Below are 26564 nucleotides of genomic sequence, written 5' to 3'. Positions count from 1 at the left end.
TTGTGTGAGTAAGTTAAGTGGTTGAGGATGTGGCAGGTATGAGTATTGGTACATACAGACTTGGGATGGGGGACTGGGTGTGCCTGTACTGAGGTCTTTTGTTTCACTCACTTATAGTGTTTTCTTTCACTCAAATACTGTTTTACGCATTTTAATGACTGAAACTGTTGTGACTCAAAGGTCATACTGGCCGGGCATTCAACATATCTACCCCAACTACATACGTAGCCATTTTTATGGTGTACAATTCTTCTTCTACCTCTCTCTCTCTCTCTCTCTCTCTCTCTCTCTCTCTCTCTCTCTCTCTCTCTCTCTCTCTCTCTCTCTCTCTCTCACACACACACACACACACACACGCATTAATTGTTTTATTAAATGTATCTTCGAGAGTCAGTAAGAAACTAGAAATAACTGCCTTTGTTCTGTAAACCTCACCAAGTTTCAGCTTTCGCCTCTTCCTTTGTGGACTGAGGTTTCACATTTGTAAAATGATCTCTCTTATCTGTCTGTACCATCAACTTAACTGCCCTCACCCCCTGCAGTTTTCCCGTCCCATATTGCCAAGCAGGTGACCCACAAGGAGGAATACCGCCCTCCCTCAGTCCAGTGATACTGTGCCTAGCACAATATGTTTGGGATACGTAGCCTTGCTGTGGGCAAACATTTTGTAACAATTTGGCAAACTTTGATATGTAAACAGCAAATATTATTCAGTTTTATTTCAACAAAATCGGAAAAAATCGGATCCTACTTATTTTGTGGATACCATAACAATAAATCAAGCCAATAGATCGTTTGAGCTGGCATGAATATAAAAAATAATTAGCAAGTCGATAGTCATAATTCCCTCTGTTGGTCCCACGTGAAATGTTCTTTATGAATAGAATAGATGGCTGACTTTAAGGATATTAAAACATTACATTTAGGTTCAGTTGTAATTTTATATTTGTATCATTTTGCAAATGTTACAGAGACCTGATAAGGGATATATAATAATGTATAGTCGCTATTCTTAAAGTAAAAATATGTTAGATTTATCAACCAGAAATATTGCACACAAGAGGATAATCATATTTAATGACACTATTCAACGTCGAAGTCAACGATATTTGTGTATGTTATTGCTATATGACACGGATACGTCATGATAAAGCAATTAGAAATTGCCATTTGATGATATAAGATAGCTACGTGATAAATCACAAAGAACAAAGAAGAAAGCGATATTTATTTCACGATAAAACATTGTTCTATCATGACGTCATTTATTGAGATTCGAACATGCACTCGCAAGTTGAAAAGTAAAATTTGTAAATTTGACCTTATTTTTGAGAGGTATGTGTCTAGTGAGTTGTTCCCAATAAATGTTGCTGGAGAACCCGAAAGTGAGAGTGATATGACAATCGGTATTGGGAGAAAAGGTACAGATGATTGACGAGAAAATTGTGAGAATATGCGGGACCAAACTCAAATCCTAAAATGGATTTATCTAGCATGGCCGCTGTCGGATTCTATTCAAGGTATCATCATTATTTAAGTACGGGTAAATATTGTAAAGCGTGTATTTTTTCCTAATTTAACACCCTCAAAGAGGCTGTACGTAATGTTGATATCTCATATAGAAATCAACGAGTCTCGGTCGTTGTTTATCGTACAATAAACAACTCCCACTCGTCGTTTGTTTCTTAATTACATGACCATATACACTAACATTATATATTTTCATGTTTATCGGTCAACAAAAGCGACATAAGCATTTCCATTATCATGAGAAACCCTTGCCAAAAGTAGCGCCAACTGCACCATTGCGACAACATCAGGAGCATGTTTCATGATTCATCATAATAAATGATGACATTGGATGCTCGCAAAAACGCGAGCTCATTCCGATCCACTAGTGGCACCCGCCACAAACACATCCAAAGGCACGCCAATTGTTCACCCGAAAAGGCAGAGAATTGCATCTGACATCATTTTTGTCATTGATACGTCAAACCTGGAAATGCCGTCTACACGTCCAACACAAAGCCCAAGCCAGGACCCAAATCCTTCAAACGCGGCCAAAGTTCTGTTAATTACATACATTTCCCCCTAACCTTAAATAATCTATACTAGTTCTGAAGTAAATCGTATTTACCCGTATGAATCGTCTTATGTTATTTATTGCCGATAAACAGAATATGCACACTTTCTGAAAGTACTGTGTGATAAGTCACGCACCAAACCTATACTCTCGATATACATGCTGCTCTTACTTAAAAAAGAATATTGGGTTAACAAGATACGTATATTAAAGTACCATGCTTTCCTGATGTGCTCTCATTCTAATTTGAAATAATGGCATAAATAGTTACCACTCATCTTTCAATATTTTTCAAGGTTGGGTTAATCACGAACATATTTGAATATGTACAACATCTATACTTACTTATCTTTATACTTAAAGGCATCAGGTTTGTCTGTCATAAGACCCCGAAACAAATATGTCCAACACAGCCCAATATTTGGCTCTTGGCTCCTTGTTCTTATATTTTATAAGTATTGTTTAAACAACTGTTTTTTTCTGTAAAATATGTTCATTTCAGAAATTAGATGTTATTCTAGCATTAGGTCTGTGGTACGTTTACTGCATCAGCATTACATTAAAACGATATTACATTATATAAATCCATACAGAGGAAATGCTTAACATTTATCTTTTAAGGAAGAGTGCAGGACGACTTGCTTTATACATATAAATGTGGACATATATGTATGGACATTTGGATGATACAGATACATACCTCCTTAAAGATAGTGTTCGTAGATGACTGTAGAAAATGGAATAATTATGTGAGTAATCGGGTTAATACCACGTTCAGCAATATTTAGCCATATTGCGATATTGGTTTCCAACATACAAGACGGACCATGAAATTATGACTTGAACTTGGACCTGGCTTTCTGGTGTGATGTAACACCCCAGAATCTCCGGTAGAAAAAGGGCTCAAAGCACGAATTAAGATCACGAGATGATACTGATGTATGCATCTGGACATATATTTGCGTAGTATTACTACCTTAATTCATCAGTATATATGTATTTTGCATAAAAGGATATTATAGGATGGACGCTGACATGCGCATATAACTTATTCACCAGTGCTGTAATATTTCATTTCTTCTGACACGTATCGACACGAGAAATTATATTTAAATTTAAAAGGAGCCCAAGTGGGATAGAAATTTGAGTCTGAACCTGTTGAACAAGGCTTGTTTCATTTTGGGCTATAGCATTGCCGCAAGGCCTTGGCGGAAGGGAACACCTGTTTGCACCCATCAGATACCAATCACAACTTCTCTCTCCAAACGAAAACAAAATACGAAAAATGTCGGAAGTGTATCCTTCTAATTTTCTATTTAGATACATGTTTTAACTTAAAAGTAATTATATGTATCTCATGTATTATTGGTATCTGTGATGATGGTACCGTTTTGTTGCCATTCTGTAGCTTTGGTGGAGTTATTATGAATATCAAATACATGCCTTGAAATATGGACTTGTGAAAGAACTCATCATTGAATCATTTGCATTTAAATTAATGCATATACCATTTACTTGGCGTGTATGGACATATTATCCATCTACTTACACACACTTATTATGGACATATACAGAATTTCATTGTACCTTATTATGTAAAAAAATACCCGTGAAGATCCGGGTTAGAATAGGCATTCAACAACCCATGCTTGTACGAAGGCGACTTGGCTCGCTGACTTTGTTGATGCATGTCATCGTATCCCAAATGCGTAGATCGGTGCTCTTGATGATAATGACTAAATTGTTTGGTCCAGACTGGATTATTTACGAACCACCGTCATATAGCTGGTATATTGCTGAGTGCGGCGTTAAACAACAAACAATCAAACAAAATCTATATAATTATTAAACACCTTCCAACAATGAGAAATTAAACTTATATTTTCTAAATATTCTGTTATATTTATAACATAATTTGATTCATAATTTAATTATTGCGTTGCTTTCTTCCCTGTCATTCAATGTGCATGTTCAAACCCCTAAACTTTTAATATTTCATTGTTCATAAATGGCTACGTTAGTGCGTTGCCTAGATCTCTCGTTACCTATTCACAAGAATAGATTAAAATAATTTGTTTTACTATCATATTTCTGTTTATCTAATTCATAATTCGAAATTGATAATTCATTTATAATAGTATAGATCATATTCGTGTATATCACTATCTGATGCTAAGGTTTTATTTCAGAAAATATAATTAATTCAAAATGTAGAAAGATACACAATTTGCCATTATTTGACTTTTAAACTGTACAAAGTATGATATAATGATCAGAATGCCTGTAACGGGTAGTATTTAAGAAAGAAATATTTGTCGAGAAGTCCCATTTTTAGATATGCCCTTCAGTAGTAGTATTGCATATCTCCAGAGAGAGGTTTACATTGTAGTTCTCATTATTTGTGGATAATTCAAAAAGCAACATAGAAAATATATATGCTACCATGACGAAAGAATACAGAGTATACATAACTCGCAATTCTATATATTCAGCAAACAGCCCAAAACCGAAACTCCACAACATATCCGATTACACTGATTAAGGCTGTCCCAGTTCTCCATGCGATACTGACGCCCGTTCGTCTCCCAGACCATACAGAATAAATTTAAAAGGAATCTAGCTCAAGTCTAGAACGATTTGGCAAGCCTAGATTGCCTTAATTCTATCCATGAAAGTAAGCATTAATAAAAAAATATTGTTCTTGTCTGCTTCAGATTATATTTTGTAGATACTTATTTTAACTAGGACAATTGTACTGACACCGGCGCTGTCCCTATTGAAGCTATCCATAAGAATTTCGAATTGCCGTCCATTGTTCGATGTCAATACATCGATGACAAATGAGGATATCATAAAGTAATCGTTGATGCCGTGCTACACTATAATAAAAATTATAATCAAGTTGACTGGTGTGTACATTACTACAGTGAACATGTACATGATCATGCCCTAATAATCAAATGCCGTAATGTCAAATACTAATTTATTATTGTGTGATGAATTTAACTGGATCAGTGGTAACATGTGATGTTAATATTCCATCAATTTCTTTCCTGGTTGGTCCATCCATGTCTTCAAAATGAAAATAATACAATTAAAATGGAGCATAGAACAATTCTTAATTTCAGGCTAGAGCTGTGGAAATCTAGACTTTCCAAATCATTATAGACTTGAGTTGGTCTCATGTTTTACATTATTCTCTTGGGTCAACGTCACAGCTCATACCATACACTAACAAGACCAGCTTGCCCCCCGCCGGAGCTCCCGGATTTTGGTTATATCATCTAACATGGCCAACTCTGCTCTTAAGTAAACAAGAACCTAATCAGCGAGGGGTCCTTTATCATCCCTATGTGGCTGCTTATAAAAATCTGATATCTTTTCCCAAAGACCTGGTTAATAATATATTTTCTGCTGAATATTCGAAACAAATAGAGTGAGTTGGTACTACATGTACATATGTATACGGTTCTATTTTAAATGACTGCAGCGCTCCTTTATGAAAACAATTTGTTTTAACGCCGCTCGCAGCAGTATTCCAGTGATATATGACGGCGGTCTGTTGTATATGAAATATATGCAAATTGAATCTTGAATCTTGAAAGTTGTAATATTTCCGCAAATAAGTATCACATGCAGTATACAGTATATCAACTGCAATATACTGTATACATCAGTATACAGTGTGTCGCGAGCTCTGCGCTGGGCTGGAGCACACATTTCCTACACCTCTCCCTTCGGCAAACACATCACGAGGGTTGCAACGAGGTCACAGGTCAGGCGTGCACTCGTCAGTTGTCTAATACGGTCAAGAGTAAGATCTTCCGGAAGACCACTGCACTGGAGGTATGTGGATTATTGAGGAGGTACTACGTGTTTGGAACTGGGAGTTGAACACTAAGCACTTTTAGAGAAGAGCTCACAATAAAACGTTATGTACTCGCGGACGGACTTGTGTTTTCATTTCAAGACGTACATTTATCAGGTTGAACTTCCTAGCTGTAAAAATAACTGAACTTTACGCCTTTTATACACATTTGTGATGGGGCGACAATGCGACAACGAGACATATTTTGACCTTGAAAATGTCGCGTTACGGCATCGTCGCCCTTTTGTAAAATAAAGAAAAGGATTATCAAAGAGCGACAATGCGAACACGCGACAATGCGACAAATGGCCAATTGTCGCGCTTTTGTTAATTTTGACACGTTTTGCTTGTTTTTGTAAAGGCGTCAATGCGAAAAATGCGTCAACGAGACAATGTCCCTTCCATAGTAATCCGTGCAAATAAAACTGAGTAATGAAATAGAAGTCTGACATGCCAGTTCAAAGATAGAGTGTTGCAGCTTCTGATTTCATAGATCTTCAAGAAGGGTTATCAATAATGGGATGGGTGATGAGTTCAACTGCATACGCTGTGATTAACAATAATGCTCCGAGTCAATACATTTTGTCAAATGTATGACATGTATTACGTGAATGAACATATTGTTTATACTCGTCCATGTTTTTGACGGACAAAATAATTTACATGCTCGGTAAAACTGAGGACGGGCATCATTGTGTGTTTCCGTGCTTTGTTCAGGTGAACAATTGACTTGTCCTTGCATGTGTTTGTGACGGGTGTCACTTGTGTGGCAGGATACGCTCACCTTTTCCCGAACACCCATTGGATGACCTGAACCACTTCGGATTTTTATCCCACATCAGTCTGATACACCATGATATAACTGAAATACTGAAATACTGTACAGTTGAAAATGATGTTTAATGCGATTACCGTAGTGTGTTACTGCAACTGTTCATATTTTGTGCAGTGATGTTATGTAATATGTAAAAGAAAGCATATTCAATTATCCAATTGATTTGAATAGAATAAACTTGCGTCAGTGTATTTTATTAACGCCCCAAATCGTAATTTAAACACATAAAATAACAGATCACGCATGGTGCCTTGACTTACTACTAGATTTAATGGGCCACCCCGGAATAAAATAGTTCCCCCCAAAGCGAGGAACATATGTTTTAGTATGTTTACAAGAAATATATTCCAAACAATATCCTCATTAGATGAGAAGATCTATTACAGAATTACCTCAGTAAGTCAATTACAATGACAGAGCGTCGTAATACATTTACACCAAGTACAATACGTCAAAATGGCCGACACGATAAACGTGACGGGAGATATTTTCGAAGTTGTTAATTAACCTGTGGCTATTTCAAGCCTTTGGCATCACTGATCAATTGGCCGATCATTGAAAGGAGATTGTGAAGATGTGTCAAATAGATACTAAGGTAAATTCATAGATTTCTGTAAATTGTCACTGCGACACTTTGGATTTTTTTCCCTGTTTTTCCTCTCTGGGATGGGTTGTAGCGAGGGTATCTTTAAATGGGCTTGCAACCACGCTTCTGTATGAATTCGTACCAGGGAATTCCAAGGGTTTTCCCCAGGAATGTGGAAGTAGTCAGTGTTTACGCCTTTTCAAGAATACAGTCACGTGAAGAACGTCATGTGACCGACCTCGCGTCCAAGTCGTATATCTTGTAAACTTCACATTAACAAATTATTTATTGTTATAACCAAATGAAACACAACCCATTATCCGATAGGGGTAACTGTACATAGCCGTTACCACAATAAACTTAGTAACATTGTTTGGTTTGACTTCTTGGCGCGTGTCTGAATTCCATTAACATGTAACATATCCTAAAACTAGCTTATCAGCAAATCTCGCTGCACTGCGCGCGACAGATACTAGAGCAAGGCATGCCAGAAATACGAAACCTAAAGCTTCCGAAAGGAAGCCTTGGACATCACGTGCGTCGGGGGACCAGCGCCTTCTGATTGGCCGTTAACAGTTGTACAAGGCGGAGCAAAAAGCATCGTTTTTCCGTCCATTTTACGCTTGAAAAACTCGACCCTTTTCTGGACACTTTCTAGACGCTGACCAATTAATCAATTTTAATGAATTTTTAGTCGTTTTTCCGTCCAATGACCATATACGGAAAAAAACGACGTTTTCGTGTTTGCAGTGATATGTTCTTGAGTTTTTTGTACGTAAAACTACTATCAGTATTGCTATGGTTGGTATTTTCTATGGGTTTGATAAGCGCTTCGAAGTCGACGTAAATTACGTACGGTACTGGCATTTGATTACAATAATGTTCAAATTTTAATATATTTTTTCCCTCTTTAGGCATATCGATCCTGATAGCATTCTGTCCAACACCTCTACAGTCTTCTTTATGCGCTTCTAATAGATCTTGTCTGCTGTACCCATGTAGGCATCTTTCGCAGAAATATTTCTTTTCCTTATGTTTTGTTTGATCGTATAATAGCCTGTTTAAACTCTTTATCCACGTATGATGATATTTACCATCTTTTTCGATCAGAAATGAATTGATTCTGGGAATATGTTCCGGAGCGGAGCTTATCCTGTGTACAACAATTCCTTTAGAATGTCCGAAAACATTTATAGCTAAATTATTTTGCTTTTCCACCTTATCAATTTGTGATATTGGTGTAGGTTCGTCTATACCATCGAAGTTGAGTCCATCGTTTTGGGGATAGCTAGAAGGTCTATCCGGATGCTTGTCTATGGGGAACAATGCAGATCTTATCATCTTTCTTAAACAGTCATCGGATTTATTTTTTACGTTAATTATGGCTTTTTTCTTCTTATAATACGGGGGTAAATCTATATAAGAACCACCTTTGAAGGGCATGTAATTTGCTATATCTAAATATAAACTATCGATTTTATCCACACCCCAACCCGAACCTCTATTAGTCCAGCGTTCTAAAGTTTCCTGTATCCTCTGAATTGATGTATCTAATGATGCATTTATAGTATCGGATTCGGTTATAACTTCTTGATTGCTTCGGAAATATGGTTCGGAATATTCGGTGCTATCGTCTGTGTTACTTTTACTCAATAACATTTTAATCGTCAGCTGGTATTTTATACTATGTAAATCATCTAACTCCTCGTTAATTTTACTCGATATGATGGGCTTAATATCGTTAACATCCATGTTGGAATTAATATCCATCTTCCAACCTCTTAGATATTTGCCGGCGGATATGGGTACAAATATTAATTCTTGTAGTTTATTCTCAACATCGTCATTATTATCATTATGTTCATCATCATTATTATCTAGTAAAGCGATCAATTCAGCTCTTCTCATTCTGGAATAACCTCTCAGCCCACTGTTTCTCGCTCGAGCTTTGAGTTCCCTAACAGTCTGGGGTTTGTTGTATTCCAAACCGAGTAAGGTAATCAATTCAGCTTTTCTCATTCGAGAATATCCACGTAGGCAACTTTGCTTTGCCATAGCCTTCAACTCTCTGACAAAAACCATTGTGGTTGAATGGTATATGCAAAATGAGACAAATTTCTAATTGGTTGTTTTCATATATCTAAATACGTATTCTCCCCAACCTATTCCTCTCATTGATGTAATCTCTCTTCCTAGCATAAATAATCTGGTTCCTGACCCTATCAGCACCGTGTTCCTTACATAAACAATAACGACCTTTGACCCCTATCCTGCATACAGAACACGTATAGTTTATGTTTCCGCGCCTGATGTAATAATTGTGTATACTGCAGTAAATTTCAACACAGCGTTGGTTACATAGAGTAGTCTTACCCATGAGTGTAAATATGCAATTATTCATGGTTTATACATCTATCATATCATTTGTCTAAATGCAAATCACATCTACACTGGTGAGATATTGATTATGCAGTCAGCCAACGCTATTTATAGATCGCTCTAAACTAGGTCATGGTATAGCTGAAAATCAATACAGAAGTCAATCCAATAATCACAAATACGACCTCACGGTTTTTCTGAGCCTCTGATGGTGTATAAAACTGACTCATTGTTGGTCTCGGTATTGGGTCGAGTTTTTTCCCATAAACGAGGTAGTATTCGTGCATGGCAGATTCGACATCCTTAAACGTTTGAATTGAATGTCCTTCCTTAAGCAGTTTTTCATGAATAAAGTCTAATCTCTTCATTCTCTGCCGCGTATATTGTGACTGGGCTGCTTGGAGTTGTTCTTAAGCATTGTTATGTCGTTTACGCTCCTCTTCAACATCTTTAGCGTTTGATTCCCTCATACTAGAAAATAAAAAATTACTCCCCGAAAAAGCTAGAGCATTAACAATAGCTCCACCGACCATCATCGCAATTGTTGCCATATTTATAAAAATATAAAATGTTCAAATGTTCGATAATATAATATATTCAAATGTTTAATTACTTCATTATGTCTTCCGGGAAAAGCCCTTGTTTGATGAGCATATCCTTCGTTGCCATTGCTAATCAAATATCAAGAATGGCCATACCAATATCATAACTATTAAAATCTAGCTTGGGAGGTGTGGCTTTAGTAATCATTTTAGCCATACGGGCATAGCCAATGGCCAAGCCGGTGACCACCGCTGAATGATACATCGCGTTTACCAACATTTTACCGTCTGTAACTGGAGTAGTCATGCTTATTATAGCATTATATGCGGGCTAACCTCTAATTGAACTTGTTGTTGCGGCGGGGGTGACGTTTTCTCTTCTCCGGTCTTATAAAAGAACCATACAGCCGCTATACCAGCAACTCCTACTAGTGCCAATGTTTTAATCGGATTAATATTTGAATTATTTATTAATTTCGCTTTGCGCGCCAGCCCACCCTTTCTTCCTGCGTCTATTTTTGGGGGGTTCTTAGTAACTCTAGGTTTTAGTATTTTCTCATTCACATGTGGTGCAATCACTGGTGGTGGTTCCTCATTCACTCGTTGTTCCGCAATCTGTTGTTCCTCGTTCACTTGTTGTTGTGTGTTCACAATCTGTTGTGGTGTCACCTGTTGAGTCTCCATTATTATTAAGTGGGCATGTTTGTTTAAATTGACAATACCTAGACGTTATTAAAGCTGTGGTGAACGGAGCTTAGAACATTCCGAATCTATGATAAAACTCACAGCTCACTGAGCTTATAGTGTGTTCGATGAATGGGTCTTTCTCTAGAGATTCGCATAAATACATGCGATGTTCTGCCGGGATGGGGAGAAACGTACTAGCTACGACTGTGTATAGTTGTAATATAGACAACCCTATCGTTTTAGTCATGGTAGCTCCCAGTCTAGACTCGAAACGCGCGTACAGTTTTTTAATCTCTTCGTCGGTCATGTTATCAATTTTTTCGAACGTATAGTTTTCTCCCAAATATTGGGAACATTTTCAACTTGCTACCAAAGCGGCGAGTCTTCTCTAAGTTTATCTAAAGATTTATCTGTAACTACTTCAGCATGTTGATGTGTTTTTTGATCAGGCTCAGATTCTTTGAGCATTTGTTCGATTAGTTCGTCACATTCCATATTGTAATACCTAAGGAGATATTTAAGTCTAACATAATATAATATGACATATCCAATACATCCCGTAATAATGAACTGTTGCGAAAGAATGAGGATTTCGAACCACATTTTATGTAATATTAACCGCTAATGTTCAATTTGCTACATTTTGCTACATTTTGCTACTTTTTTGCTATAATTTTGCTACAATTTGCTACATTTTGCTACATTTTGCTAGGCAATTGCATAAGCAGCTGGTTGATCGGTTTTTAATACGAGTTTACAGTGCTTCGTTGCCGCTAACACTTTTCTGACTTTATCTCGTTCGAGCTTGGTATAAATGACATCATTTTCGCGTAAACATTCCTCGAATGAATCTCGGTCTTTGCAATGAAAGAGTGCTACCCATTTGGTTTGCTCTCTGAGATCTTTCAGGACAGAGTTGTATTTTTGAGTAAGTACCCAAAAGCTATGCTGAGTATGCCGACCGGAGAATGCTAAATAGGAGAGCATATCTTTCTTTTTGGTTAGTTCTTTACTCGCGCTGCAATCGTCTATTACGAAAAGGGTTGATTCTCCTTTGTATTTTTCGTGACATACACGGAGGCAGTCTTGTAAACGATCGCCCGGATCGACTCTGTGTACCCCGTCATCATTCATTACCCAATCTCTCGATAAGTATGTTTTATTAACGCTTATAGTCGGGCACAGAATAATAATATGATTGAAAACGTCCCGATAATGACTTTGTAAAATATCTAGAATAAAAGCTGTTTTTCCACAGCCCGTTTGCCCGCATATGATAGCGCAGTGCGGATCTTTAGGTAAAAGATTATCAATAGATTGCTTGCACGAATCGCCCATTCTGTATATTAAGTTGCGCATCCATAATCAAGTACAAATATATGTTTAATTTACCAGCCGATTCCTGGAGCTTCGTTATCTGTATGGTGACACCCTCGCTAGCATTTTCTATTCTCCTCCCACTGCCGTGTAATTGTCATCGTCCGTTGTTCACATGTCTAGCCATAGCGCGTACTTCGTGGTGAGGTATTCACCCATCGATACACTCCTGAGAGACAGATCTTTCATGACCGCGATAACTTCCGGGGAACGTTTTATAGAAGTGAGTTTTTTAATCTCACCCCACTGGTGATATGCTAGCATTCCTTGGCTATATAGTTGATAAGGAACGCCCTCGATAGTCAATTCTACTTTTGTAATCTTGGGATTATAGAACTTCTTGGTATTTCTTTTAAACGCATCGGAGGGGTCCTCGAACAACATTAAAATACCCTTCAACGACCTAATGGGGACGTTTAGATTGATATTCCACATCATATCTTTTTTGTCCCTTGTGATCTTTCGATGTCGCAGCACTCGATCGTACAAAATGGCTAAACTTCCGGTATAATGGTTACGAATTTGTCTGGCTAATTCGGGATCCGTTATCATATCGTACTCCAGCTAGATATTGTCAATGGAATAGCAAGCATCTTCACCAGATCTGATTACTCTACCGTAGTCATTAAAAGTGAGTTCGTATTCTAACCTATCGCCTAGGGATGCTTGATAAAAGGGCATGTGGGAATCTAGTAATTCAAAGTCTAGGGGAACATAGAATCGGTTACCTGATGCGTCGGCAATGGCCTTATCTTTTTCGTTGGTATCAACACCATTTTCAGCGCCCACACGCAGTCTCAATGTGTTCTTATTACAAATACCTTGGTATTGTAAGTTTTCCCGCTCTTTATCCGTTCTCCAGAGATCCATGTAGCAATAGTATACATCGCTATCTTCGATACTCAAAACCTCATTACCGCTAATTTTAATCGCGATTTTCTTAACGATAGCACGACCTATGTTCTGAATGGGCTCCCTGTTAACGTCGGTAGAAGTCAAACCAATCGTTAATGCTAGTCGGACAGTTCCGGGAACTAACACATCGTGTGCGCCGAGATTAGGAAAGCGAACCAGAAGCGTTTGATTCTGATCGATGGTACTAGGATTATTAGTTATAGTTACAGACTGACGAATTGCTTTGACCCCTAATGGATCTCGAAGTCTACGTTGTGGGTTTAACTTGCGTCCGTATTGCGAAGACATTGTTATATTGAAAACATGTACCCTATGTTTAATATAAAAATGGCTAATTTTGAACATAATGACTTAGATCTAAGTACCTTTGATGACTTTGATAACCCAAACGATCAGGGTACTGATGAAACCAACTTTGGTGGCACGAATCTTAATGATGAAATTTTACAATCAACCGTCAATGATTATTACGATACCTTTAAAGATACCCCAATAGGTCGTGAATATTCAAAGTTTGAGATAGATAGTAAAGGAATAATGCGACTGCGTGGCGCTCCGGATATTGATCTTATGCATTCTCATACTCGTAAGCCCCTAGCCCCTAGCCCCAGGGCTGTTGTACGTATCCGCTAAGAACTATTTCACCAAATCAGTTCGCTAAGAACCATTTATCCAAATCAGTTCGCTAACCAAATCATGAGTAAACCAGCCACAACTCCACCTAATACAAGCGCTGTTTTTTCATCGATATGTTGTTGATTTTTAGCCTCAATATGTGGTGGCACTTGTGTTTGTGCATTAGTAGATGGTTGTGAATTAGTATATGTTTTAGCGATAGTTGGTGTCTGCGGCTTGACTATTCCCTTTTCACCCGTGATTGTTTGTTTATTAATTCGACGTTAATATCTGAATTTATTCCTGGTTTTTGTTTATCGGTAGCGATAATAATTTTATTATTATAGCCTATCACTTGACCGATCTTAAGTTCCATATTACTTGGAGACATGTATAGTTCCGGCGCATAAACGTAGTCCATTTTGGATTGAGCGTACTGTAATGCATCTTGAAAACGCTTTATAGACGATGGTATGTCAACTGGTGAATTAATGGCGTCCTCCACGTTTGCGACAAACTGTTTTTGCGCATCGAACGCCGTCCCAGTACCGATGATTCCCGTTCGTGTTTGCGATTGTGCACCGAGAATTGCCCACACATAAGTTCTTATCGATTCATTAAATCTTACAAATCCTGGGTTAGTAAAATTATTTTCCGTTTTATCATTAAGAAATTCATTCCAAGCGTCATCGTTCAGTTGTACAAATTTTTTAACAATATAAATTAATCCACTCTTAAAACTCATAATATCCCCTCTCCAATCGTTACTCGAAAGTTCCCAGCCTTTATACCAATGACTGGTTTTATGCCAATGATCATATATTCTTGCGTAACGTTTGCTGGTACTATACAACTTACCAAAATTAACTGGAAGTTTATTAAGTGTTTTATATACATAATCGCTTTCTTCTTTGACGGATATATTTTCCTCTGTGTAAGGAACTCCTAGACCATGGTTTGCTCCTTTAATGCGCCAATCTTTACTCGTAGAAACATTAAATTCCTGACAAATACGCTCATACACGGACCTATCATAATTATTATTTGTGGAATTCCACGCTCGATCCTGCGGTAATGGATCACTAATTTCTTTAAGTATACGTCTAATCTGATAGTACACGTGAAATAATAAAACAGACTTATATAGTTTAAACCCTGGGGCATTAACAGATATGCCACATCCTGTTGTGGCACACCATACGGCAAAGTTTAACTGATTCTGCTAAAATTGCATCGGATTGTGAAACCAATCGTGGATCATTTTATCGGTAGTTGCCGTGACCCTGTACTTTTCAAAGATATCAGGTAATTTAACGAAAAAATCATCACCATAGGAATTTACCATAATCGATAGATTAGTAATCTGTTTCGATTTCATATTTAAGTTATGATATAGTATCATTGTATATTTAATATGTATGTTACACTCCCTGGAATAATAAATGGTCAGTCTATTGAACTGCTTCATACTATCAATAACTCGGATGGACAACTCGAAGTAGCTCTATGCGATGTAACGTATTACCCACTGTGGACCAATATAAATGCTACAAGAGGTAATAATAATGAGACAGAAATAAATGGTACAAATAACATTATACCTGATGGGTATTACAGCGTATGCTCACTCAATGATGAAATTTTTAAACCTAATGGAATGAGTCTCACACAAAATGAGGCGACTGGGACAGTGAAAATATACACTGGAGAAACAAGTATACTTATTGGTGAGAACTTAGCAATTACACTTGGAATTTGGACAGTCAGTATCAGTATTATTACCACCCAACACAACAGTGACTGTATATGCATTACCCGATTTAGTTCCCTATAAAGAGTTGTGCATCCATCTTGATCAGATCAGTACTACGGATAATATTCAACAAGAAAGTTCTTCAACTCTACTCAGATGTGTTCCAGTTAAAGTTGAAAAATACAATAGCGGTAGAACGGAATCTTTCTCAACATTACAATGTAAAAAATTAAAGCGTGGTATTATTTCAGACCTCAAAATTTCTATATTAGATGTAAAACACCAACCTGTACATATAGGATACTTAAGTGTAACACTCCATATTATAAATAATGGTTGATTACATATTTAAGTTATGATATAGTATCATTGTATATTTGATATGTATGTTACACTCCTGGGAATAACAAATGTTCAGTCTATTCAACTGCTTCGTACTATCGATAACTCAGATGGTCAGCTTGAAGTCGCTCTATGCGATGTAACGTATTACCCACGGTGGACCAATATAAATGCTGCAAAAAATAATAATAGGATAATGCCAATAAATAAAAGGGGTACTATTATCAAACGCATTACTATACCTGATGGGTATTACAGCGTAAGCTCACTCAATGATGAAATTTTAAAGCCTAATGGAGTTAGTCTCTCACAAAATGAGGCGACTGGGACAGTGAAATTCAACCATGGAAATCCACCTATAATTTTATTGGAACAATCAGCTACATGGGAATTTAGTCGCTTAATTGGCATACATCAGGATGTTAAATTACCTGATTTAGTTCCCTATGAAGAGTTGTGCATCCATCTTGATCAAATAAGCACGACAGATAATATTCAACTAGAAAGTCCTTCAACTCTACTCAGATGTGTTCCAGTGAAAAATGAAAAATATAATAGCGGTAGAACGGAATCTTTCTCAACATTACAATATAAAAAATTGAAGCGTGGTATTATTTCAGACCTCAAAATTTCTGTATTAGATGTAAAACACCAACCAGTACATATAGGATACTTAAGTGTAACACTCCATATTAAAATAATGGTTGATGCATCAGGCCCTGGAACGCTCAGACAATGTAATACAATTGCGCTTTCCGATCTCGGAGACACAGAAGGATTCGGTAAACCCGGTACCAATGGTAAGTTATACGCTTTACACTTACACGATAATGTATACAAGCGGAAAGAAGTCACATTCACGGGTAATCTAGAAGATTTAAGCGATGTCGACGTTAGTAGACTCATTAAAAACACTTCGTACAATATTATGCTCAACGGTGAGAATAAATGGACTATGGTCGAAGCAAACATCGGGTGGCTACTGAATATCCTCATTACCCCACCTTATGTGATGATGGGACATAATTTAACTAAGATAATAAATAGTGGCATCGTACTCGCGGCTTATATCCAATCAAAACGAAAAAGTGTGTTAGTCACCCCCTGCCAGAAAACCCAGGTCATATGTTATATAGTCGTCCGGCCTTAAAAAATGTTACTTTAAATTTGGTTACAGAATTCGATGATATTAAACAGAACTTGAGTGCAATACCTAATATTTCCACGCTTATTATTGAAGTCTTGTTCGGAGATGTACCGGAAGATGCCTTCGAAATATTACCAGGTCTATCGATTAAATGGCTAAAGAAACACGAGCGTCAACGTTGCAGTATTATTCATATCGGAGCATCGCCCGTTGCAACCCTCGAGGGGGTCCAAATTATTAAAAGTGACAGCATTTCTCTTACTAAGATATTCTTGCCATATAATATACATTTGATAAGATTGATGTATAGTCTCAAAACATTTAAGCAAGATCAATGAAGCAATTGAAAAGATGGAAACTGTTGATGGATTTCGATTACATCAAATAAGCAACATAAAACATCAAATAGAGAAGGATAGGGAGTTGAGACTTGGATTGTATAAAAAGTATCGCAGAGCCATGAATGCTCTGGACGGAGTTGACACCGCGCTTTTAGTTTCTGGCATGGGACTCGGTGTAGCCGGTGTCGGTTTATTATCAACTATAATCGCCGCGCCTATCGTGCTCGGCATGGAAATAGCACCTGGAGTCTCGGGACTGGCAGGAATAGCGATAAAATTCATTTCTCGTAGGTTACAAAAGAAAGCATTAAAACACGATAGTATTCGGATACTCGCCGAAGCAAAGTTGAACAGCATTGAGGATCATATTTCGACAGCAATGGTCGATTGTAAGATATCCGAGGATGAGTTTCGTTTAGTGCTGTCGGAGCTCACCAAATACAATGAAATGAAGCAGGAGATTTGATCAAAATCTCATAAGACCAGTGGTATTAGCAAAGACGAGAAAAAAAAGTTCCTAGAACAGGGGAGACAACAAGCGCGTCAATTATTCCGTGCCAAAACCAAAGAACTGGTTGGAGATTAAAAATAGATTGCTTACTATCGTTTGATCACATTTAGACAAATGCTTACATAAATATATAATAACGGAGAAAACTATTAAATGAAGAGAATTACCACAACGTGTTTATTATATCAGTGATGTCAAACCAACCAAATACGGTTATCAATTGTTTCTTATCAATTTACAAGAAGAGTGTAGTTATATAGTCTGGTCTCCTAGTAAAATGAACGAAGAACTTAATAAAAATGTTGAATATCGCTTTATCGATAAAAATAATAAAGAATATTTTTATTACCATTTAGGCTCATCTAAAGCAATGATTGGCCCCAGGTATTGGTGAGCTAGACCCAATTTAACTTAATCTCATGACTATCATTGAATCGCATCATCATTTTAGCATAAAAAAATTCCTCTGTAGTGGTGGTATAGGTATATAAATCCAGCTCCAGTGGAAGTGGTCCAGAACCATCATTACCTATAAAAAATTGTATCATAGAAGCATTGATAGGTTTGAAAATGGCTCCAAGTGGTGGTGAGCTAGAGCCATTTTCATTACAATTTAGTTTAATCTCATGACTATCATTGAATCGCATAGTCATTTACACATAAAAAATGCCATCTGTAGTAGCAGTATAGGTATATAAATCTGGCTCCAGTGGAAGTGGTCCATAACCATCATTACCTATACTACTAGCGCTGATTACCCCGGCCTCCCGTTTGCCCATTGTCCATTGCCCATTACCAATCGTTCATAAGTTAAGTTTTGGCTTTAATTTGTCCGTCAACGTCTATTATCTCAACCCCTAAAAATTACGAGAATATGTAGTTTACTGAGAATGGGTTAGATCGCTGACTTGTGTGCTGGCGATTGGGTGCCTCACTCACAGTGTGGGCTCAGTCCCGGACGGGAGTCAACCCCAAAAAGTACAAGAATCTGTACTTTACTAAGAAAGTGTTATCCCAATTATGACATTTGTCTTCAAGAAAGCACAATAAACATATTCGGCTTTTGATGGGTAATAATATTACAGACATTTACGGATATTGATGACGACTTGGAGGAGCTTCGTAACGCACGTCTTCTCAATTCAGGGATTGCTAAATCAAAATTCATCTTCGGCGGGATGGTAGTTCGAGTCGGATAAGCATGTTAACTATGATCTTCTTAAGGTAGTGAATGCCGCGCATGAATGTATTAATGAGATTATCAGGTACATGGGGCCTTTTCGTCACCAGGAATACGCACAGTGGAGACTTAAATGGGGATAGGGTGTACACAATGTCATCAAACCAGACAACGTTGGTCTTTGACTGATTGTGGTGTAAAACACACATATTTACTTGTATCGGAAATTAAATGTTCATCTTAATTGTTATTCATGAACACGTAATATATTTTTAAAGAAATAAAACAGTGACATAATAACTACAACTTTATGTGAGCACGAGTAGCTCTATTGGAATGAGATGAATAAAGGTTACAAAGTTGTAAGCTTCTTCACAACCGTATACTTTGAATTGACTTTATTGGGTAATCAAAAAAGAGATCGCGTCCTAAAAAAAGCCTAAATATCATACGATTTCACTTGTCCACCATCTTGGGGGCAAGGCGAAAACATTTCAGGGCATTTGAAGCCACTGAGAATGCCCCCTGCAGGGTTGGACGAACATCCTGCGGTAACGCGGCGGAGTTGACCAGTGTGTGTGTGTGTGTGTGTGTGTGTGTGTGTGTACATGTGGGCCTGCTGGATTTTTTAGCGGCACGATAGTTCGAGTTGGATAAGCATGTTAACTATATAATCTTCTAGAGGTAGAGAATGCCGCGCATGAATGTATTATGAGATTCCTAGGTACATTGTGCCTTTTCGTCACCAGGAATACGCACAGTGGAGACTTAAATGGGGATTGGGTGGGGAGGGGGGGGGGGGGGGGGGGGGGTGGTGGTGGTTATAGATGATAGTTTTAGCAACAAGTAGGGTCATCTTGAGCGGGACGGTATACGCAGATGGATTAGCATATGAACTTTGACTCTCAAAATGAGGATCAACGATGTTCGACCTGGTAGAAGTGTAATCAAACCTCACAGCATTGGTTTTTGACTGACTGTGGCGTCAAAACAAACTCATCATTTACTTGAACTGAATGTTCATCTTGATTGTTATGGATACTCACGGAGCCGTTATCCAGTGTACAGGGTGTCATTACATAAAAAATAAAGTAATAATAGGATAACCAGAAAAACGGGGTGTAACATCCAAGCCAATAAGCTTCGCTCAGGAACACCAGAGTAAGTCAGTACAAGATTGAAAACTGCCTCATAATTATGTATGACAGGCTTGTCGGGTATTGCTACATGTATATGTGAAAACAAAGTTATTAAAATGAAGAGCAAAACTGACGAAAGTTACCAATAAACGTGTATAAGTTATATCGTCACTGCAAAAATAATGAGTGCTTGTCTTTAGTATTAACATTCAAATTCGTTATATCTGTATTAGCGATATTGTCTACGTTCCACCGGTGAGTAAGCCTTACACTTACTATTTCGTAGTATAAATATTGAAAGAAATTTGTATTTCTGAAGACATCACGATACAGTTTGGATCGGTTTGGGTGGCAGCCTTGATAGCCATAGAATAGGTTCATCTCGGAATCTCCCATTACACTGGGGCTCCTCTTCAATTTTAATTGAGTTACTTGTTTCTTTCAAAACTATACAGCTTTAGAGACTAAGCATTAGTCTGAATAGGCATCACCAGTTTGGAATTGTACGATTCCGAACTTTCACGAGACTGTGTTTATGAATCATTGTCAAATAGTGGTGACATGAAATCTCGGAAACAATACGCGAAATCGCGCATGCACAGAACGGAAAATTTGGCGAGGCATTAAGTAATCCGCATGCGCAGAACGATTGATTTCAATACTTCCGCTAAGCGCTTCGAGTGCAGCGTCAAACGCGGGCCGGTAATCTAACACGCGAGAACTGACCAATGAAATCTGAGAAGTAGAAATACCGGTAGACGCTGTTGCTTGATTGACAATGTCAATCACAGTTGACAATGTCAATCAAGAAAAAGAGGAGCTTGATGATATCGTTCTCTTCCAGTAAATTCCGATGTCAAATAACGACGTTATTTGGACGGAAAAACGATGGTTTGAAAATGTCCTAATAACGTCGTTTTTCCGTCCAATGACCATATACGGAAAAAACGACGTTTTCGTGTTTGCAGTGTTACTTCTTTTTTTTCTTGGAAACCACATTGAATATTTGTAATAAGATAATTGGTTTCCAAATACCGAACTTATCTATTGTTTTCCATTCGTTCCATGGTTTTGCAAACGCAACTGGTTACAGATATATGGCGGTAATTTAAAGCATCTGTATGATCTTGGTGTGGGGACTACAATGGCATTTTGCCACGAGGAAGTAAATTCCCTGACATGCATATGTGGTCAAATATACATATAAAACTGTCTCAATACATGATTCAAGGCAAATGCTTCAGTAACTGATGGTGGATATTATCATCACCCGCTGCAGTAAGAGCAGTATGACGCTCATGTAATGGAAATACTTATAATACATTATAATCTTCACTGTTATTAAATTCTCTCTTTTCTTTTCCCGTTGTTTCTGATATCTCTTAAACTCAGGGACATAATTTGATGATGAAGAATGTTTGGATGGAGTTTCGCTTAAGTTTATTTGCAATGTCAGATTTATCAGTTATCAATTTCTCAAAGTCTTCAAGATGGGATACGGACGATTTTTAACCTTTGCCTTTTATTTTTTATGTTCCATACCTTGGACATAGATCTGCGTGAATTAATTTTGGAGACATAGTTTCTCCAAGATTGGCGCTCATTTGTTCATAATCACGTCGTGCCTTGGCAATAATAACTGTAACATTATCAAAGTTATGAACTGTAGGATGTTTGCGGGAAATATTTTCCCGCCTTCTTCCTACACTTTCTTGCTTGTTTACAGTCGTTATTACACCATGGTTTACAAATATTTTTAGAGGACTTAGGAATTATTTGGTCAGCAATATTATATAGTTGACCCGAAAACAACTAGATGGAATCTGGTAAATATCTGAACTTGTCAGATTTTAGCTTTTCAGCACATAATATACTCAACAACAAAATTTCCTGTGACACCAATATTTTAGTGTATATTTCAAACAAGTAAAATTTGGTTTTCAATATCGTAGTACATGTATGGAATCAAGTCACAAAAACGCAACTGCTACAGAAAAGCATGCATTCCATGCAAAAGTTGACTTTTATGCAAGCCCCATGCATTTCACTACCCAAAAAGGGGTATAAAAACATGTGCGTTAACGGGAATCCATATACATTGTTTAGCATCGTGCTGACAACAACCACTCAGAAAAACAACAAAATTACGCAATTATTCAACATTTCGAAATGCCACGCCTGTCCGAAAATAAGCGTCTTCGAGCCATTGGTATTCTTGAAGCAGGATCGAGTCAACGTTATGCTGCAAGACAATTAAACGTCCACAGAAACGCCATTTGGTGTTTATGGCAACGTTGGCAACAGACGAATGCAGTCAGAGACCATCCTCGGAGTGGCAGGCCACGCGTAACCAATAATCGACAAGACAACTGAATTCGAACAACACACCCACGAAATCGATTCCAGCCAGCAACAGTGACGGCAAGAAGCATCCCTGGCCTTCAACGAATATCTTCAAAAACCGTCGTCGCCTCAGATGTGCAGGGATTGTCGCCAGAAGACCCGCCAGACGTCCCATTTTGACAGGAAACCACAGTCAAGCACGTCTACAGTGGTGCAGATAGCGTCTACGCTGGACGGCCATGCATTGGGGACAGATTCTATTCACCGACGAGTCTCGTTTTCACCTCAGCCACAGCGATGGACGGATTCGAGTGTACCGACGTCGAGGTGAATGTTACGTCAATCATTGTGTCAGGGAAGAAGATCGGTTCGGGGGCGGCAGCGTTATGGTATGGGGTGGAATTACAGCAAGACAGAGCACCCGTTTGATAGTGGTAGAGGGAAATCTTAATGGACAGCGCTACCGCGACGAGATCATAGGCTCTGTTGTTCTACCGTTTTTGCGTCGTCATGGCTCAAGCATTACCTTCCAACATGACAACGCCCGGCCTCATATTGCTCAACTTGTTCAGGATTCTCTTCAACAAAACAACGTGAATGTCATCCATTCGCCGGCTCGCTCCCCTGATCTCTCACCAATCGAGCACATGTGGGATGAGATGGATCGGCGCCTTCGACGTCAACCACGTATTCCACAGACACTCCAGGAACTTTGAAACATGCTCCAGCAGATATGGACAGATATCCCACAGGACTTTGTAGGACGCCTGGTCCATTCCATGAGACGAAGATGTGTTGCTTGCATCGCAACCAGAGGTGGACACACACGCTATTGATTTGTAAATTGACATTTTGGCATGTTCATGTTTTTTATTATTTTCTGAAGTCAGTATGGCAAATTAAACCATTTGAACATTTACAGGAGTCTTTTATCTGTTGCAAACCGAAATTGTTTCAGATTTGGTAAAAAACTTTGCATAAAAACTTATTCAATGACACAGGAACTTTTGTTGTTCAGCATACATACATAGTATGACCTTGTTCAAATGTAAGTTAATCTGAAACCTATTTGAACCATACAGTTCAAAACAACGCTTATCTTGCCAGATGTTTTCAATGTGCACTGTTTTCCATTTCAGCTGTTATCTACAGCGAGACCTGCAGGGATCAGAACGACTGTAATCACGTGACATGTGACAGTTCCTTAAAGTTGGGCTGCTCTCATGGAGAATGTACCTGCCTGACTTGCGCCACTGCTGGTTCCTGCGCTCAAGGTATGATAAAGTTTAGACATAGTGTTTACGATAAGTGACATGTTTTCTCATAGCTGCTTAGGTAACTAAACATGATTCTCGTCTTATTTTTGCTCGAGATGCCAAGTGCATGTTTAAGTGAAATATCACAATGCATAATAAAGAAACAGATTTGAAGCATATGTACAGCTCTCAATACCCTTTAAATCTGTGATCAATTGTTACACAAAGAAGCACCGCCTCCTTGGTCTAGTGGCAGAGCGTTTGCACGGAGGGCGAAGGTCTTCAGCATAGGTTGATCGGGACATATTCTACTCCATACTGGTGTATAAATTCACGATGTATAATTGACGGTATTATTGTATAAAGGGGCATCCAGCAATATTCTAGCATTATATATCACGATCGGATGTAAATAATCGATTGTGGACCAGACAATGGTGATTGACATCACAAGAATCGATCCACGGAATATTGGGACATGCAGTCAGCCAAGTCACTGAGCCTGACCTCCCGATCCATTTAATCACCTCTTATGACACGCATATGTTTCTGGGACCTATGTGTTTATCTGGAATCTCCACGCGTCAGATTGCCTCTGTTAATAAAAGAGAGGAAGGCAATGGTGCTTATCCTTGGTGCAATAGCTATTCTTTTCTACTGTGATCTATATTGATTGGAGAATAAAGTGTGTGATCAACTGCGAAAATTCTGGACCAAATGTATCACAAATGTCAACACATGACGTAACATCCGAACAGGATTAATATGAAAAGATCACTTATAAAGATAATTATAAAATAATTAATTCATTAGATATTTTAAACATGATTCTGATATACAGGGCTGGTCAAAAAGTGTAAAACCTGACAAACAAAACCAACAATTATGAAATAGTTTTTTTATAACATACACTTTTCATATCAGGCAATTTCATATGTCAGGAAGAAGTTTTCTGAAGCCACCCTAAAAAACCATTCACGGCAGGTCTTCGTTGTCGTCATAGCGCTTTCCACAAAAGTGTTGTTTCAGTTGAGGAAACAGGTAGAAATCACTTGGTGCCAGGTCTGGCGAGTATGGAGGGTGAGGAAGCTCTTCGAACCCGCATTGTCTCAAAGTCGAGAGGTGTAAAAAGAGGCATTCTCATGAAGTAGTAGAACTCCAGCAGTCAGCATTCCCGCCGCTTTTCTTTGATAGAATGTCTCAGGTAATGGCGCAAATCAGCATAGTGGACACCGGTAATCTTCTTTGACCTTCTTAGTAATCAAACAAGGATCACACCCTTTGCATCGCAGAATACAGTGGCCATAACTTTCTTAACTGATCTTGAAGACTTGAATTTCTTTGGTGCCGGAGAAGTGGAATAGTGCCATTCCATGGATTGACGTTTTGACTCGGGATCATAGTGGTAGACAATGTTTCATCACCCGATACTTATATCTTTTGGAATTTGACGAATTCCTTTTCAATTAGCTCTAAATATTTTCTGGCAATGTCAGTCTCTTTAGAATTTATAAACTTTGGCATCCAACGAGCAGATATCTTCTTCATCTGTAAATGTTCATAAATAATAGGTCCAATGGATCCATGGCTTAGACCTGTGTCTTCCTCAAGTTCAGCAAAGGTAATACGTCTATCTGACAGTATAAGTTTGTCTATCTCCTTGATTGAATCATCATTGATGGAAATTGAGGGACGTCCAGATTTAGGGTCATCATCAAGGCTTCTTCTCCCAGCCTTAAACATAGCTGCCCAACGTTTAACAGTGTAATGACGAGGGCACTTATCGCCATACGCTTGTGATGTGCGGTCATGAATATTTTGGAGAGTTCTTTTATCTATATCAAAACCTTGATGACTGCTGGAGCTCGTTCTTTTCCATTTCTGTGTCCATTTGGACCTATATCACGTTCAATTGGCTGTCACTTTTATACAAACGGCCTCAACAGACCATGTTCACTTGCAATGAACAACTCAAACAATGTACTACATTGACTAGTTCACTTTCTATAGGCCCACAGTTAAAACTGTGTCAGGTTTAGAACTTTTTGACCAGCCTTCGTATATGAAAATGATTTATAGCCACTTTGAAAATTAGATGACAAATGAGAACACCCGATATTGAGAACTTTATTGATGAAACACTTCATTCTTGATCATCTAAACGTTTTAGTTCAGGGCATTTTGTCAAAAATGAAAGCAAATGTCATCTGAAGTTAACTGGGAACAACAATATGTGAATGCTGGATTTCATGACAGATAACATCTTTGTGAAATGTGGGGATAAGATATTATGGCATAAAGTAGGCATCCCCACATCTACCAATTGTGCTCTTCCCCTCATTGTTGATTTGTTTCTCTATGAGCTTTTGCAGAATTCCTGCTCGGCTTAGCAACATTAAAACCAATTTAACCAAGAAGATTAACATATGCTTCAGGAATATCGAAGATCTGATACAATTCAATAATGGTCAAAGAGCCACATCCCTTCCTCTGATTTTCCCACCCGTACTACAAATAAAAGGTACCAGTCTAATCTGTTTCATATGTAGACCCAAAGTGACCCAAAACTATCCTTCAAGACTGTATGACAAGAGGGATCCAATAGTCAACTTTCCCTTTCTGTCGAGCAATATTCTATCAACTCAAGCCCATGTCTACATTTCAC

The 26564-nt window shown here is 38.1% G+C and overlaps 1 protein-coding gene and 1 long non-coding RNA gene across 3 annotated transcripts in view; one reads left to right on the top strand and one right to left on the bottom strand.

The window, feature by feature from the left end:
* The window catches only part of LOC124141941 (serine protease inhibitor Cvsi-2-like), a 140617-nt gene that overhangs the window by 74722 nt on the left and 39331 nt on the right, over positions 1-26564 (bottom strand). The window lies entirely within an intron of this gene.
* Positions 1-26564, top strand: part of LOC125384288 — a 49073-nt gene that overhangs the window by 20755 nt on the left and 1754 nt on the right. Inside the window, exon 3 of the long non-coding RNA XR_007223169.1 lies at positions 23783-23917. This is a non-coding gene — a long non-coding RNA (uncharacterized LOC125384288). The remainder of the gene's footprint in view (positions 1-23782; positions 23918-26564) is intronic.

This window comes from Haliotis rufescens, unplaced genomic scaffold (genome assembly GCF_023055435.1).
Source record: "Haliotis rufescens isolate VD_foot unplaced genomic scaffold, xgHalRufe1.0.p SCAF_3, whole genome shotgun sequence".
NCBI classification, from domain to species: domain Eukaryota; kingdom Metazoa; phylum Mollusca; class Gastropoda; order Lepetellida; family Haliotidae; genus Haliotis; species Haliotis rufescens.
Note: the sequence above shows the minus strand (reverse complement) of the source record. Positions and strands in the feature narration are given on the sequence as shown.